Consider the following 14,039-nt stretch of genomic DNA (forward strand, 5'->3'; position numbering starts at 1 on the left):
TTTCATTCTACTATCTTTCTTTCCCCCACATGCCCTCCCTCCCCTCTCTTCACTTCCCTCTACCTAATCTAAGATAATGCTATTGTTTTTTAGTGCTCCCCACCTTATTGTGAATTTGCATCCACATATTAGAGAAAACATTTGACCTTTGTTTTTTTGGGATTGACTTAGTTATTTCACTTAGCATATATTCTCCAACTCCATCCATTTACTGGCAAATGCCATAATTTCACTCTTCTTTAAAGCTGAGTAATATTCCATTGAGTATATATACCACATTTTCTTTATCCATTCATCTATTGAAGGATGGTTGTTGGTTCCATAGTTTAGCTATTGTGAATTGAGCTGCTATAAATATTGATGTGGCTGCATTACTATGTTTTGATAGTAAGTTTACAACCGTTGTAAGTTCTTCCTCGTCTGGGCTTTGGAAATTTCTGTGGCAACATTACTTTCAGTTTGGGTGTAGATGCATCATAACATGAGGAGTGTGTGGGTTTCAAGAGGATATATCACCAGTCTCTTGATTTTCCTGGCTACTGAATTCCCACAATTTTTCTCTTGCTGAGTCAAACACAGCTGATATACTGATGCATTTAGTTTTTCTTTTAGATTTATGAACAGTTTTCCTTAGAAATGAATTTATCCATTGTTTTTGAAGTCTTGGTCCTCTAAGACCTATGTCAGAGTTTTTATTTTTCTTTTTTCTTCTACTAATACAGGAATGCATAGTACTTGTTCTATGTGTAGACTTAATGGGATTCTAGCATACCTGTCTTCTTTGGTACTGATAGTTTTTATACTTATATTTCTTCTCTCTTCCTTGGATAATGCCTGCCAGTGTTCTCTTAAGAGAACTAGTTCCAGGGTTAGTCATTTCAGGTCACCACCCCAAACCTGAACTGCTGTGAAATACTTAACCTTTAACCAGTGATACATAGCATTTCTTACTCCAGGCCACCTACTCACAATCTATGTCATTAATTTTAATTGAAGTTGCATCAGTTAAGGGCACGTTTTTGTAACTCTCATCTTTTTCCTAACACCTTCCTAAATGTAAAGTTACAGTTTCATCAGACATATCCTTCTTTCACAGAGGCACATTTATTTTATAATTTAATACCATTGTAAATGTCTGAATGCATTGAAATGGACTTGATTCTTACTTAGCAATTCTATCTACTCCTAGAAATACAAAAGAAAGGAAGGAAAAAAATTTGGGGATAGGCATGGGCATTATAGCCTTGGTAATAATGAAGAAAATTGGAGGAAACCTCAGAGGCCATATATGTGGATTTATTAAATAAAAGTGAGTATAATATTATGATGAGATAATGTATATCATTAAAATAAATTGTTTAATAGCTAATTGGTATATACTAGGCATCAGTTCCATGAAGTAGGTACTTTTATTATCATCATGTTATATAATGTATATGTGTATAAATGTATGTGTATACATTTATATTTTTTGTATATATATACTTACATATGTGTATATATATATGTGTGTGTGTGTGAGAGAGAGTGTGTGTATATATGTGTGTGTGTGTGTGTGTGTGTGTGTGTGTATATATATATATATATATATATATATATATATATATATAATTTTTTTGCAGTGCTGGAAATTGAACCTGGGATCTCTGTACAATTTAGAAAGCTAAGAATGTACTCTACCTCTGAGATACATCCCCATACCTATCACCATTATATTTATAAGAAAGTTAAATCTTTGAGAAACTTAATTTATACAAAATGACATGAGCAGTAAATTGAAGAACTTAAATTGCAGAATTTCTGATTTTAGAGCCTAGGATCTTGATCTTTGGGCTATCTTGAATTTGTATAGAAGGAAAAATATTCATAATATAAATGAGAAGAGATAATACATGTAAAAAAGTAATAAATTAATATTTATTGTACTTATTGTATTTTTATGTTCTAATTACTAGACTAATTTAATGAATAAATTATTTGTTATTAATAAAGTAATACATGCTAAAAAGTATGAAAAGAAATACAATACACAAAATACATTGTTTGTTACAATTTTATATATAAATATAAAATAATTTCTTCATTTTCTTTTTTTTATTAGTTACACTGACAGTACAATGATCTTGACAATTCATACATTTGAATCAAATGGGGTATAATTTCTCATTTTTCTGATTGTACAGGTTGTAGAATCACATTGGTCATACAGTCACCTATATACATACAGCAATCATAATGTCAATTTTATTCTGCTGCCCTTCCTATCCCCCCTTACCCTCCCCTCCCCTCCCATTACTTCTCTCTACCCAATCTAGTGTGACACACTTCTTTTTTTTTTCTCCTCACATCATCATACATGTATTCTGTATAACAATGAGGGTTTCCTTCCATCTTCTGTGCAATTCCCCTTCTCCCTCCTTTTCCCTCGCACCTGTCTTCCCTATTTAGTGGTAATCTCCTTCTCATGATCTTCCTCCCTATCCCATTTTGAGTCACCTTCCTTATATCAGAGACGATATTCGGCATTTGTTTTTTAGGAATTGACTAACTTCACTTAGCATAATCTGCTCTAAGGCCATCCATTTCCCTGCAAATGCCATGATCTTGTTATTTTTTAGTGCTGAGTAATATTCCATTGTGTATAAATGCCACATTTTTTTTATCCATTCATCTATTGAAGGGCATTAGGTTGGTTCCACAGTCTAGCTATTGTGAATTGTGCTGCTATAAACATTGATGTGGCTGTGTCCCTGTAGTATGCTCTTTTTAGGTCTTTTGGGTATATTCCAAGAAGGAGAATAACTGGGTCAAATGGTGGTTCCATTCCCAGCTTTCCAAGGAATCTCCATACTGCTTTCCAAATTGGCTGCACCAATTTGCAGTCCCACCAGCAATGTATGAGTGTACCTTTTCCCCACATCCTCACTAGCACTTATTGTTGTTTGACTTCATAATGGTTGCCATTCTTATTGGAGTGAGATGGTATCTTAGAGTAGTTTTAATTTGAATTTCTCTGATTGCTAGAGATGGTGAGCATTTTTTCATGTATTTGTTGATTGATTGTATATCCTCTTCTGAGAAGTGTCTGTTCAGGTCCTTAGCCCATTTGTTGATTGGGTTATTTATTTTTTGTTGTTTAACTTTTTGAGTTCTTTGTATACTCTAGAGATTAGAGCTTTATCTGATGTGTGAGGGGTAAAAATTTACTTTATAGTAAATTTTAAAAAATTCTTTTTAAAGAAGATAACCTTTATAATTTGGTCAAAGTGCTCAATGCCATGAATGTAGTTTTCTATTTCTATTTCATTTCTGTTCAATATTCATCATTTGTATTGACTGCATCTCCCATTTTATACAACCATTAGGCACTTCTTTGGATGTACATCAAGTACTGTCTATGTTAAAGCAACCAAAGTAAACTTTCTCCTTCAGTGCTATTTTCTATGCTAGACTTAATAATCACTCTTCAGAAATCACTGTGAGATCTTTCAGGGAAATTTTATAGGTTCAATCTAATTATTAAAGGTTGGTGGCATTTTTGCTACTTTTATATGTTTATTTCATTGAGATCTTTTTGACAAAAGTGAATAGAAATAACTAAAAACTACATATCTTTTTTTCCTTCAATATTGTTAAATGCTTTAATAACTCTAATAACTTTAGCAGTCTCCCTTCCCTTACTTCTTTTCACTTAGCCTGATTGATAAATTTGTATATGTTATATATATGTGTATATATATATATATATATATATGTATATATATATATATATATATATATATATATATATATATATACACATATATATAACATATAAAATCTGCCTATATATCTACACACACACAAATTGGATAAATCAATATCTTGTTAGTATATCTAATTTGTGGCTACAGATAATCATAAATCAACTCAAAGTTTTTACTCTCATTGTGAAATAAAAGAAAGCTAAAGAACAAGTAGGAAAACATATCTTTTTGCTTTTCACCATTTTTGTCAAGAAAAATTTTCCTTACTGAACAATTAATAATTATATCCCTAATATTTGGGGTTTACAGTAAGAATAGTGAAAAAATCACTGGATAAGCAATAGGAGATTTGAATTCCATTTCTCTTATTTTTATTTGTCTTTTGAATTAGTTATCTGAATACTTATGGGAAAGATATTAGCCTTATTCATTTTGAAAGACTTTTTATCTCCCCAGAGATGAAGATGAGCAGACCAGTAGTAGTGTGCTGTGTACTTTCTCTAGCACACGGACTTGGGTGAAGTTTTGTTCCTGAGTTCCAAGTGCATGGCTCTGACTGCTCACCACACATTTCAGCCTGGTTTCTAACTCCATAAACCCCAAATAAAACTCGACTTTTCTTAAGGCAGATCTCTTTGCATTATCTTCATAATATGCCAATCTGTCCCCCAAAATCCTTTCAAATGCAGCCTAGATTTCTTCTTTCACCTTATTGCTGGGTTTCTGTTCGCGACTAAAAGGCTCAGGGGTCACTCCAGGTAAACTGGGCTAACTGGGCTGCACAAAATAACCACACAAGAGACACAAATACCTTTTTCTTTGGGGTCGCTGTGATGGCTCCTCTGACCTTAAGGGTCCGAAGGAAGAGAGAGAGCTAGAGCACACGCTGACCCCTTTTATTGAGGAGAAGCTATTCAAATGAGGCAAGGGGCAGGTTTCAGGGGGCTGAGTCTATCTTCAAGATGTCCACTGTCAGCAGGTTGACTGACATCTGGGTAGGCCACACCCAAGGGCACAGTAAGAGAAGGGGACACACACAAGGCACTTCCATGGAAGATTCTATCCTAAACAGGGCAAGAGGTTATATTACAAAGGAACAGGTGAGCGTAGCTTTACCCATGGGGCTGTAGCAAGACACGCCTGGTCACGAAGACAGTCACTTGAACCCTAGAAGGGAGGGGCAGTCTAGCAACATGGGTGCATGACTCCACATCGTGCAGCAGGGGAGTTAACTTAGTCACGTGCGAAGTTGGTCTCCCACACCTTACCTTACAAATTAAGTCTTAAATTTTCTCTTTAATATGTTCTGCTTTTCCTAATAATCGAGCAGGCACACTTCTTTGTGTGTCTACCATCCTGTGTATACTTAATACAGTTAAACTATGCTGTTATCTGTTACTCTCCCTTCTATTTGATTGGAAAATTCCTTGTAGACAGACAATGTGAATTGTTATTGGAGCTCATCTTGTGTTTGTAACTCCTTCCACTCATCCAGAAGTTTTTTATTAATCATACCCTGGTGAATAAGTCCAAGACCCCACTCTCATACGCAAGCAAGTTGTTCTTTCACGTTTATATGCAGGATGAGGGGAAAGATTCTAGATTCTGAGGGCTGCCTACAGAGAAAAGCAGAGTGGCATGGCAAAGAGTAAAAGGTAAACAGAAAAGCAATGTATTCCCTAGTGACGTTTGGATGCATGTCCAAATGTCATGCACCGTGAGCTGCAAGCCTAATTCTCAGCCCAGATGCATTATCAGTGTATTTCTGGAAGCTGACTTGCTGGTTTGTTTCAAGGGCTATAGTGTTAATGATACACATGTCTTATGCGAGTGAGATGAGGACAGTAGTCAGGTAATGAAACCAAAGATAACAGTACAGAATCTTCAAACACAGAAGATTAAATTTGTAAGTTCATATTTCTCCACATGGTAGTAAATTTTTTCAAGTGTAATATTTTTCTCAAGTACATATTTTTACTATGATGCATAAATCAGTAACAACTCAATAATAACCAACAAATCAGTAACAACCAATGTGTTAAATTTTTTTTTTCAGAGCAGAAAAATGTTTTCTAAACTGTTACAAAGAAATGATGTGTGTTGATTTGAATTCAATATTAACATATATTCACAAATATTCTATGCATCCTAATCTTGCATTTGGTAACAAATGACTTGTAAGTAACACATAATTTTTAAGAAGTTTTGTATAATGTTTACATCTCACTTTTTTGCAAAAAATATTTGGCACAAAATCTGCAATGACTATGCTGTAAAACACAGTATAGATTGATAAAGAAGAGGAAGAGATTAAAAGTCTGAAGTCTTGAGGTAGTGGTCAAGAGGGAGTGTGCTGTATGAGGTTCAAAAAGATGAAACCAGATTGTGCACAGATTGGTAATAATCAGAATGTTTTAATTTTATTTAAATAACAACAGCACCATTGCAATCTTTATGTAATTAAAGAAATTACTTTGGCCTTTGGGTAGATTGTATTACTAAGGAATAAAAGTGGAAACTATTCATTAGGGTGAATAGTCAGGAAACTAGAGATGCCAATGGCTGGGATCCTCATGGTGGTAGTAAAAAAATGGAGATAAATGCATGGATTCCAATATGATTGGGGGCTACCATATTACCTAGTTCATGACAAATTTATAATAAATAATTGTCAAATAAGTGAAAAACTTCAGAAATCAAATCCTTGCAGTTAGGTAGTATATAATAAAATTACAGAGACAAATGTGCATGCATGATTATGATCAAAGAATTCATTGATATCATTCTGTTGTAAATCCTGTATTAAACAAAGGGTTTCACTCAATATGTCAATTCCCATGCTCTTGTGGAAAGATTGACAAATACTGACATTGAGGAGAATCAAAATTAATATGCAGATTCCATAAAAGAGTTACAAAAGATACCCACACAATCATAGTGTAGTGAATAGCAAGCATATATCTACATTAATGTAATATAACAATATATATATTTTATATTAGTTGCTTTACTATTACTGTAACAAATGACTGAGATAATCATCTAATAAAGAGAGGTTTATTTTGGCTCAGAGTTTTGGAGGTTTCAATCCAAGTTGGTTGGCTCCGTTGCTTTTCAACCTGTGGTGAGGTGGCCCATCATGTCAGGGAGCATGCAGATCAAAGCTATTTGCCTCATTGTTGGGATTCAGGAAGAAAAGAGGATGAGAAAGAAGCTTGGGTCCCACTATCCCCTTCAAGGGCATATACCCCATAACCCGAAGAACCCTAGTAAGTCTTACTTCTTAGGGTTCCACCACCTCCCAATCGTGCCACTTTGGGGAATAAATTTTAACACATGGACTTTTGGGGGACATTCCAGATTCAACTTACAGCAGTTACAAAATAACTTTAAAAAATTAGTAGTGGAACAGATTATTACAAGAAAGGCAATATAAAACTTAGCAAAAATTAAAGGAACCATAAAATAGAGTCATGTTCGTTAGACTTACAAAAATAATAACTTCTGTGGCATGTTTACTATGTGCTGGACTCTTAGCAAGGTGCTTACTTTGCATTGATTGCACCATTTAACAAAGATATTTAATAAACAAACAAATTATGCATTTAATAAGCATTCACTTGTAAATTTAATGACTTTGAATACAGAATCTGAATTTTAAGCAAAAATACATACGTACTTTAAAAATGTTAATTTGCTATTTCAATGAATTTACACAAGGTTGTATTCATATGTAATGGTGAGAAAGTCCATCCCAGAATAATCATGGTTTTGACTCACGAAGCAAACATACACGTATGACTAAGGAACTGATGAAATTTGCTCCACTCATTCATCTTTATAACATCAATTTGAGGTCTTTTTGCTCCTTTACAAGTGCTGACAGATACCGAGACCAAACTTCAAAGCAACCGTTCTAAGTGGACTAACATCCCCCTCCCTCTCCTGATGTCTCTCAATGCTTGTGGAGTCAATGAGTAACAGGTCTTAAGGGATGATCTGCTTTGGTCATGCATAAAATGATGAGGGGAGTAACTTACTGAAGCAGGAATAGCTACTGTTTTTCTACACGATTCAGACTGCCATGAGCTGAACTGCCTGAGGACAAATACAATTATTACAGTAAAATTTAAAATTTTGGACTTAGATATGCCAGACTATGAATGTGGTTATTTACCACAAATTGAGGAGTGCTAGGAAAGAGCTCTTTCCCATTTCCCAACTCTTCAACAATTGTCCGATCTGCTTTGCCATAGTCCCTGAGAAACAGTAATTAGCTATTTTTTTGTGGTTGAGTTTCAGGGGTTAATGGACAATATGGAAAATCAGTTTGTTGAAAAGAGCACAAGATTTGGAGTCAACTGTATAGACTTGAACAGGCTTCTTACTTCTGACGTTCCTATTGCAAAATGGGTATCTTCCTTAAGAAGTTTTTCTGTGAGAATTAAATGTAATTATCTAAGTATTCCTATACTGGGGAATGCTACATATAGCCACACTAGCTCACTTGATTTTTCTCGCAGTGGATGATTCAGAGGCTTTGGGAGATGTGGGTACCAGTTCCCTGGTAAGGACTGAGGTAATATTATGAGCAGCTCTACATAGTTGAAAAAGACAAGCAAGATATATTTGATGACTTCACTGTTTTTCAGGAGGCTGGCCATCAATCGAGATTGAAAGTTTGATAAGCATAGGGTAAGATGAAGCTGTCTATATTAAATGATCTGGTAACTTCTGTCTGTCCTTCAGATATCAGAATGGCATTGTTCCCAGACAAGTTATTCATCCTGTTCTGAAAAACTTCAGAGAAAGAGCTCTCTGCCTTAGTGAAGCATCCTAAGGCTTGCCAGTCACAACAGCACAGGAAGCTTTCCAACTATCTCACTGCATTCCTGCTGCAGTTGGCCTGATTGTGTCCTTATTGGAGATGGAAAAATACAGCTGGGATTTGCTTAAAAGAAATTCATTATATACATAGAAAAAAATCTGATGACATTGTAAAAAAGTTTCTTAATGTTACATAGGAAATTTATGGCTAAATGAAAGACTTGCTTCTAATCTACTTATAAAATAATAAGATTCAAAAATCAAATGAAAAATTATAAATAATTAAATAAATATGAAAATATTAATGTGATCATTGATGTATGAAAGAACATTTTCTTTTGGGTTTCTAACACTTGGCAGTTTTAAACACTTTTAATTAGACTTAGTTATTGAAGAATTTAGATAGGGACAGACCACAAAGAGAATGAAGGATAGGAGGAAAGGAAGATATTAGAATGTCTTGTAAAACTGACTTTGCTTAAAAACTGAAAAAATAGAAAAATCTAGATGTATGAATTGAAATGAAATATATATATGGAGACATTGACCCTGGAGAGACGAAAAAACATGTTTCTAAAAAAAGCATAAGAAAGACTTTTCTTTACTGCTTTATATAGTAATAAGTATCATACATATTAACAATAGCCTGCCAATATTTTCAAAGAAATAAACATCTTATATTCAATATATATTAAAATTTCTCTTAATAATTTCTAAAATGATAGCAATAATGCTTTTTACAGTCTTTTACTTATTATTCAAGCAGGTTAAAGTATGTTCGAGTGCATTAAGCATTCAAGCAAGGAATGAACTGCTTACTTTGGAAGAAAATAAACATTTGGGAAACCAGACTATTATCAAGTAAATGAGCACTTTGGTGCACTGAATGGTACCCTGAGGGATGCTTCTGAAATGATAAAGTAATCATAGTTAATATTTGTTGAGTGCTTATAATATGCCAGTCACTGTTACATGCTTTAAATGTACTAGCTTACTTATTTTCACAACTCTATAATGGAAGTCATAGTTTTATTCCTATTTTACATAGGTAGAAACTGGAGTCAGAGAGAATATGGAAGTTACCCAAAGTCAAAGAGCCAAGAAGGGGCAGATCTAGGAGTGGAAACCAGGATCCCAAGAGTCTCTCCTCTTAGCCACTGAGCATGAGCATCTCTCATAGTGAGGCCAGAGCACAAGTCCATGATACATGAAAAACAAATGAGCAGAGAAGTTCAATGTCATGTCCTGCTGTGCAAAGTAAGAGGCTGTGCTAGTACATTCTAATTTTTCTTTCATTTGCCAAAGGAGATCATGAAGATGCAGTGGTTTGCACTGAAAAGAGCTGATTCTCCTAAATCCCAAATGGTCTTGTTTGTTTCAAAATAAAAAATTAATGTAGTGAAAAAATAAAAAAATGACAGTGCAGTGGGAACTAGGTTCTATTTGCTCTGTTGATCATCTTCTGAGTGAGGAAGTCAGTTTATATTGAAGTCTTCTTGACAGATAGGAAATGGCATTACACTTTTCAGTTGATAACCTGATGAGATAATCCAATTCAATCCTTTTATTTTAAAGAAGAAAAATTTCAGACTAAAGCATCAACATCAAGCAATATGAAAGGATGTTTAAAACACAGACCCTCTGAATCTTTGTGTTTGGTATATTCAGAGAGCTCATATAAATAGAGCTACTGGAGACAGAATGGATCCACTCAACAGCTTCCATTTCTGCTTGCTTTGTACTCTGAATACTTTAGTAACTTCAAGAAGAAAAAGCTTTGGGATAGAATTTTATTCCCCTCAAGAGGTATAAGAAAGTCATGAAACCTAGGGAAGGATTATCCCTTTCCGACAGGCAAGGGATAATCTTTGCTATTGTGAATATGGTGGCCCGACATGACTAGTGACTCCCTGGGGCAATTTGATATTTCTTAAATAAAGAATCTTTGGAATACCTTGCTCAGGATGGGTTGCCATGGAAACAGTGGAGTCAGCGGTTACAGTCGGTTAGTAAAAGATTTCATCTATTTGTGTACCTTCCAAAACATGGTTGGTGCAGTTCCTCAAAAGAGCAACTCTGCCAGTAAAGCATTTGACATTGACCACTGACTGTTTCAAGAGGTCACCTTTTAAATGTTCCTCTGCAATCAACGGTGCTAAAGCAATTTGGAAAAATAATGCTGCAAAGATTGCCAAGCTGACTACAGTTTCACCATGGAGATTGAACTAATAATGCTTTGTTAAAAAGCCAGCAGAGCATCTCTCACTCCACCAATTCCCCTGCCTCTACCTTCCACCCTAGAAAATTTAGTTACAGTATTTCTCAGTTTCTATGTCACTGGAGAAAGTATATAAAAGAGGAAGGAAGAGAAGGAAGGAAGAAAGGAAAGACAGAAAGGAGGGATGAGTGCAGAATGACTTGCAAAATTTAATTGTGCCAAGTTCAAGCAAAAAAGGAAATAGTGTGAACTCTTATGCACTGTTGATGGTAATCATTTTGAAAAAAAAATAGAATTCCTAATGGATTTGAAAGGGTACATAATCTATGACCCAGTATTCTCACTCCTCAGAGCAGAGTCTCAAGGCATCATTTCACATGCACATGAGAGCGTGTGTACTAGAGCATTCTGGGCAGCCCTGGGAATAATGGCTAAACTACTGGAGACTTTACTGAATATTCTACGTGTATCTGTATGAATGATGCTCATAAACTAATGTTAAGAGAAAATGTGAGTCATAAAAGAATAAATGTAATAAAAATGTAAAATATTAAAAATCAAGCAGTCCATGGCTTAAAAGAAGCACACACAAAAGATATAGAGAACAAAAAGGGATTCATAACATAAAATTTAACATTGTTTATTTATGTTTGGGAAAAGGTAAGAAACATTTTGGAGAGAATAACATGGGTGGTAATGATCGACTTGTGTGTATTAAAAGAAATTAATGCAATTTTAATGTATATCCCTATAAACACTCCCCAAATTACTACTAAAATAATACAAATCTAATAATAAAAACTGAAAATAGAAATTCATGTATGACATTTCATCACTTTAGTTACTTTAATCTTTCTTTTTAATATATATATTTTTAGTTATACATGAACACAATGCCTTACATGTACTAGGCAAGTACTCTACCACTGAGTCACAAGCCCAGCCCCCACTTTTGTCTTTCTTAACAAAGGATGATGTAAATAAATGGGCAGTGTCATTATCAGATATGATATTAGCATTTGCATATAATTCTATAGTTTATTAAGAATATTCACAATACTTTAAGGTGGATTTAATTATTTCTGAATGGCATACAAATAATAGAAGCTCAAAGAGACTTATCCAGGGAAATAGAGCTAAAAAGTGAGTAAACTGAAACTCTGCTGTGGTGACTCAGTGGCCCGATTGCTCACATTCCTTTATAATCTTGTGCTCTACATGTGCCTAGGCAGTTTCCGTATCATATTACCTCTGCCTGTTGTGCTCTATCAAATCAGAACTTCCTTCCAGTCTTTTTAGCTTGATGGGTTCCAATTAATTTGGAATCGATGGGTTCTGATTATCTATGCCACCATTTCTATGACTCTTGCTCATTGTGAACATCTAAGGATTAAAAGCACTGAAGAAGAGGGCAATGGAGCTGATATTTTTCTTTTCTGATTCTGAGGACTCCAGCTTTAGTATTCTGGCCCTTAGCTATATTATTTATTGAGTCAATAGAAGCTCAATTAAACTATTCATGTTACATCTTTTATCTTTTACTTTCTTACATCATTATTTTTTTTTTAATATAAAATATTTGAGCTATAAGTTTCTAGTTCCCAGGTAGTTGAGCTTCGAGTTGTATTTGACCCTTGAGGCAATAACAACAGGATCTTAAAGGAAAAATAAGAAATACAACCCCTTAAAAATGGGAGTTTTCTTATCTCCTCAGAATCATTTGCTAGGGAACTCTGCTGTCTTCACCCCAAAGAAAAGATGTTGGCTAACCTTAGACAAATTTCCTTCCAGCATAGCACTCTCTGACTCAGTGGCTATGACTCAGCATGCTTGACAGCCAGATCTAGCCTTGAAACATCAGATACAATTTCCTGGAAGCTGTGGTCAAGTCTATTTACAAAGCCAAAGCAGAAAAGGTTTCATCAAGAACTCAATTGTGCACCTTCCTTGAGTATCTGTGGAAGTTCCTTTCTCTGTAGCAAGGCTATAGAATCTACAGAGAAGATGCTGAGGTGTGAAGTGTTTACCAGAGGCCATAAACTGGAGGACAGTATAGTGAATTTTATTTCTTTTCTCACTCCCCACTCTTATATTCCCAGCACTTGTGCACATAGAAAAAATAAAAAATGCACAGGTGCGTTGTCACACACACACACACACACACACACACACACACACACGAGATTACCATTTCAACAGAGACCTGGCTAGGTGTCAGATTAAAGCCCTTTGGGGGAAGAGATTACAAGAACTAGAAGAACTGGTTTTGCTTTTCACTGCTGAGGTGGAGCAAAAGAGTATGAGAGTGAGAGTGAGAGAGATTTGGAGAGATGTGAGTGAGAGGAATGTTGTGCCCCTTCAGTCCACTGGCCTAGTAATGGCAGCTGGTACTTGATTCATTTGCCTACGCAAGTGGGAATCCCCGGAGGCCTACATGAGTTTTTTGTTTTGTTTTGTTTTAAATATGTTTTTTAGTTGTAGTTGGACACAATACCTTTATTTTATTTATTTATTTTTATATGGTGCTGAGGATCGAACCCAGGGCCTCGCGTGTGCTAGGCGAGTGTTCTACCGCTGAGCCACAACCCCAGCCCCCTGCATGAGTTTTTTGGGTGAGTCTTTTACTAGGGAACTTTCGAACACTTTCTGAATGGTGTTTGTGGAGCAGTAGAATTGGGGGCTTGGAAGAGGATGGCTAGAATGGGATTTCCAAATAAGACAGGACCATTCCCCATGTCCCTGTTGGGAGTGGCAATTCATTTCTGAATTTCTCATGTGGGTCAAAGACAGGTCAGAGAAGTTCATTTGAATCTTGAGCCAAATCTTCAGTTCTCCTCAATGTAAGGATACCCCTTTGGTAGTTGGGAAGGTGGATGGGGCTAATCAGCACCCAAAGGTCATCAGGTGGTCCATAGTTGGTACCTTAGCATTCCACAGGTCTTCAGCTATAGCAGTCAACAGCTGGTCACCCTGGACATCTGGCTGAGAAACAGGTGAGGCTGAGAGAATGTGAATGCCCCTACCCCCTCAGATTACCTCCAATCTCCCCCAACTTCTATCTCTGTCATTTCATTATGTCAGACTCTGTCATTCTCCCCACCACCACCCATCCCCTGGAAGTAAGGCATTTTTGACTCCTGTAAAACTAAAACTGAGACCAGGAGGAAGGGCACGAGTAAATAAACAAGAAAGAGAAAGATTGGAAAGAGGTAGTAAACAATAACTCTTGGGGCCAGGCTGAATTATAT

This window comes from Callospermophilus lateralis, chromosome 9, assembly GCF_048772815.1.
Source record: "Callospermophilus lateralis isolate mCalLat2 chromosome 9, mCalLat2.hap1, whole genome shotgun sequence".
Lineage (NCBI taxonomy): Eukaryota > Metazoa > Chordata > Mammalia > Rodentia > Sciuridae > Callospermophilus > Callospermophilus lateralis.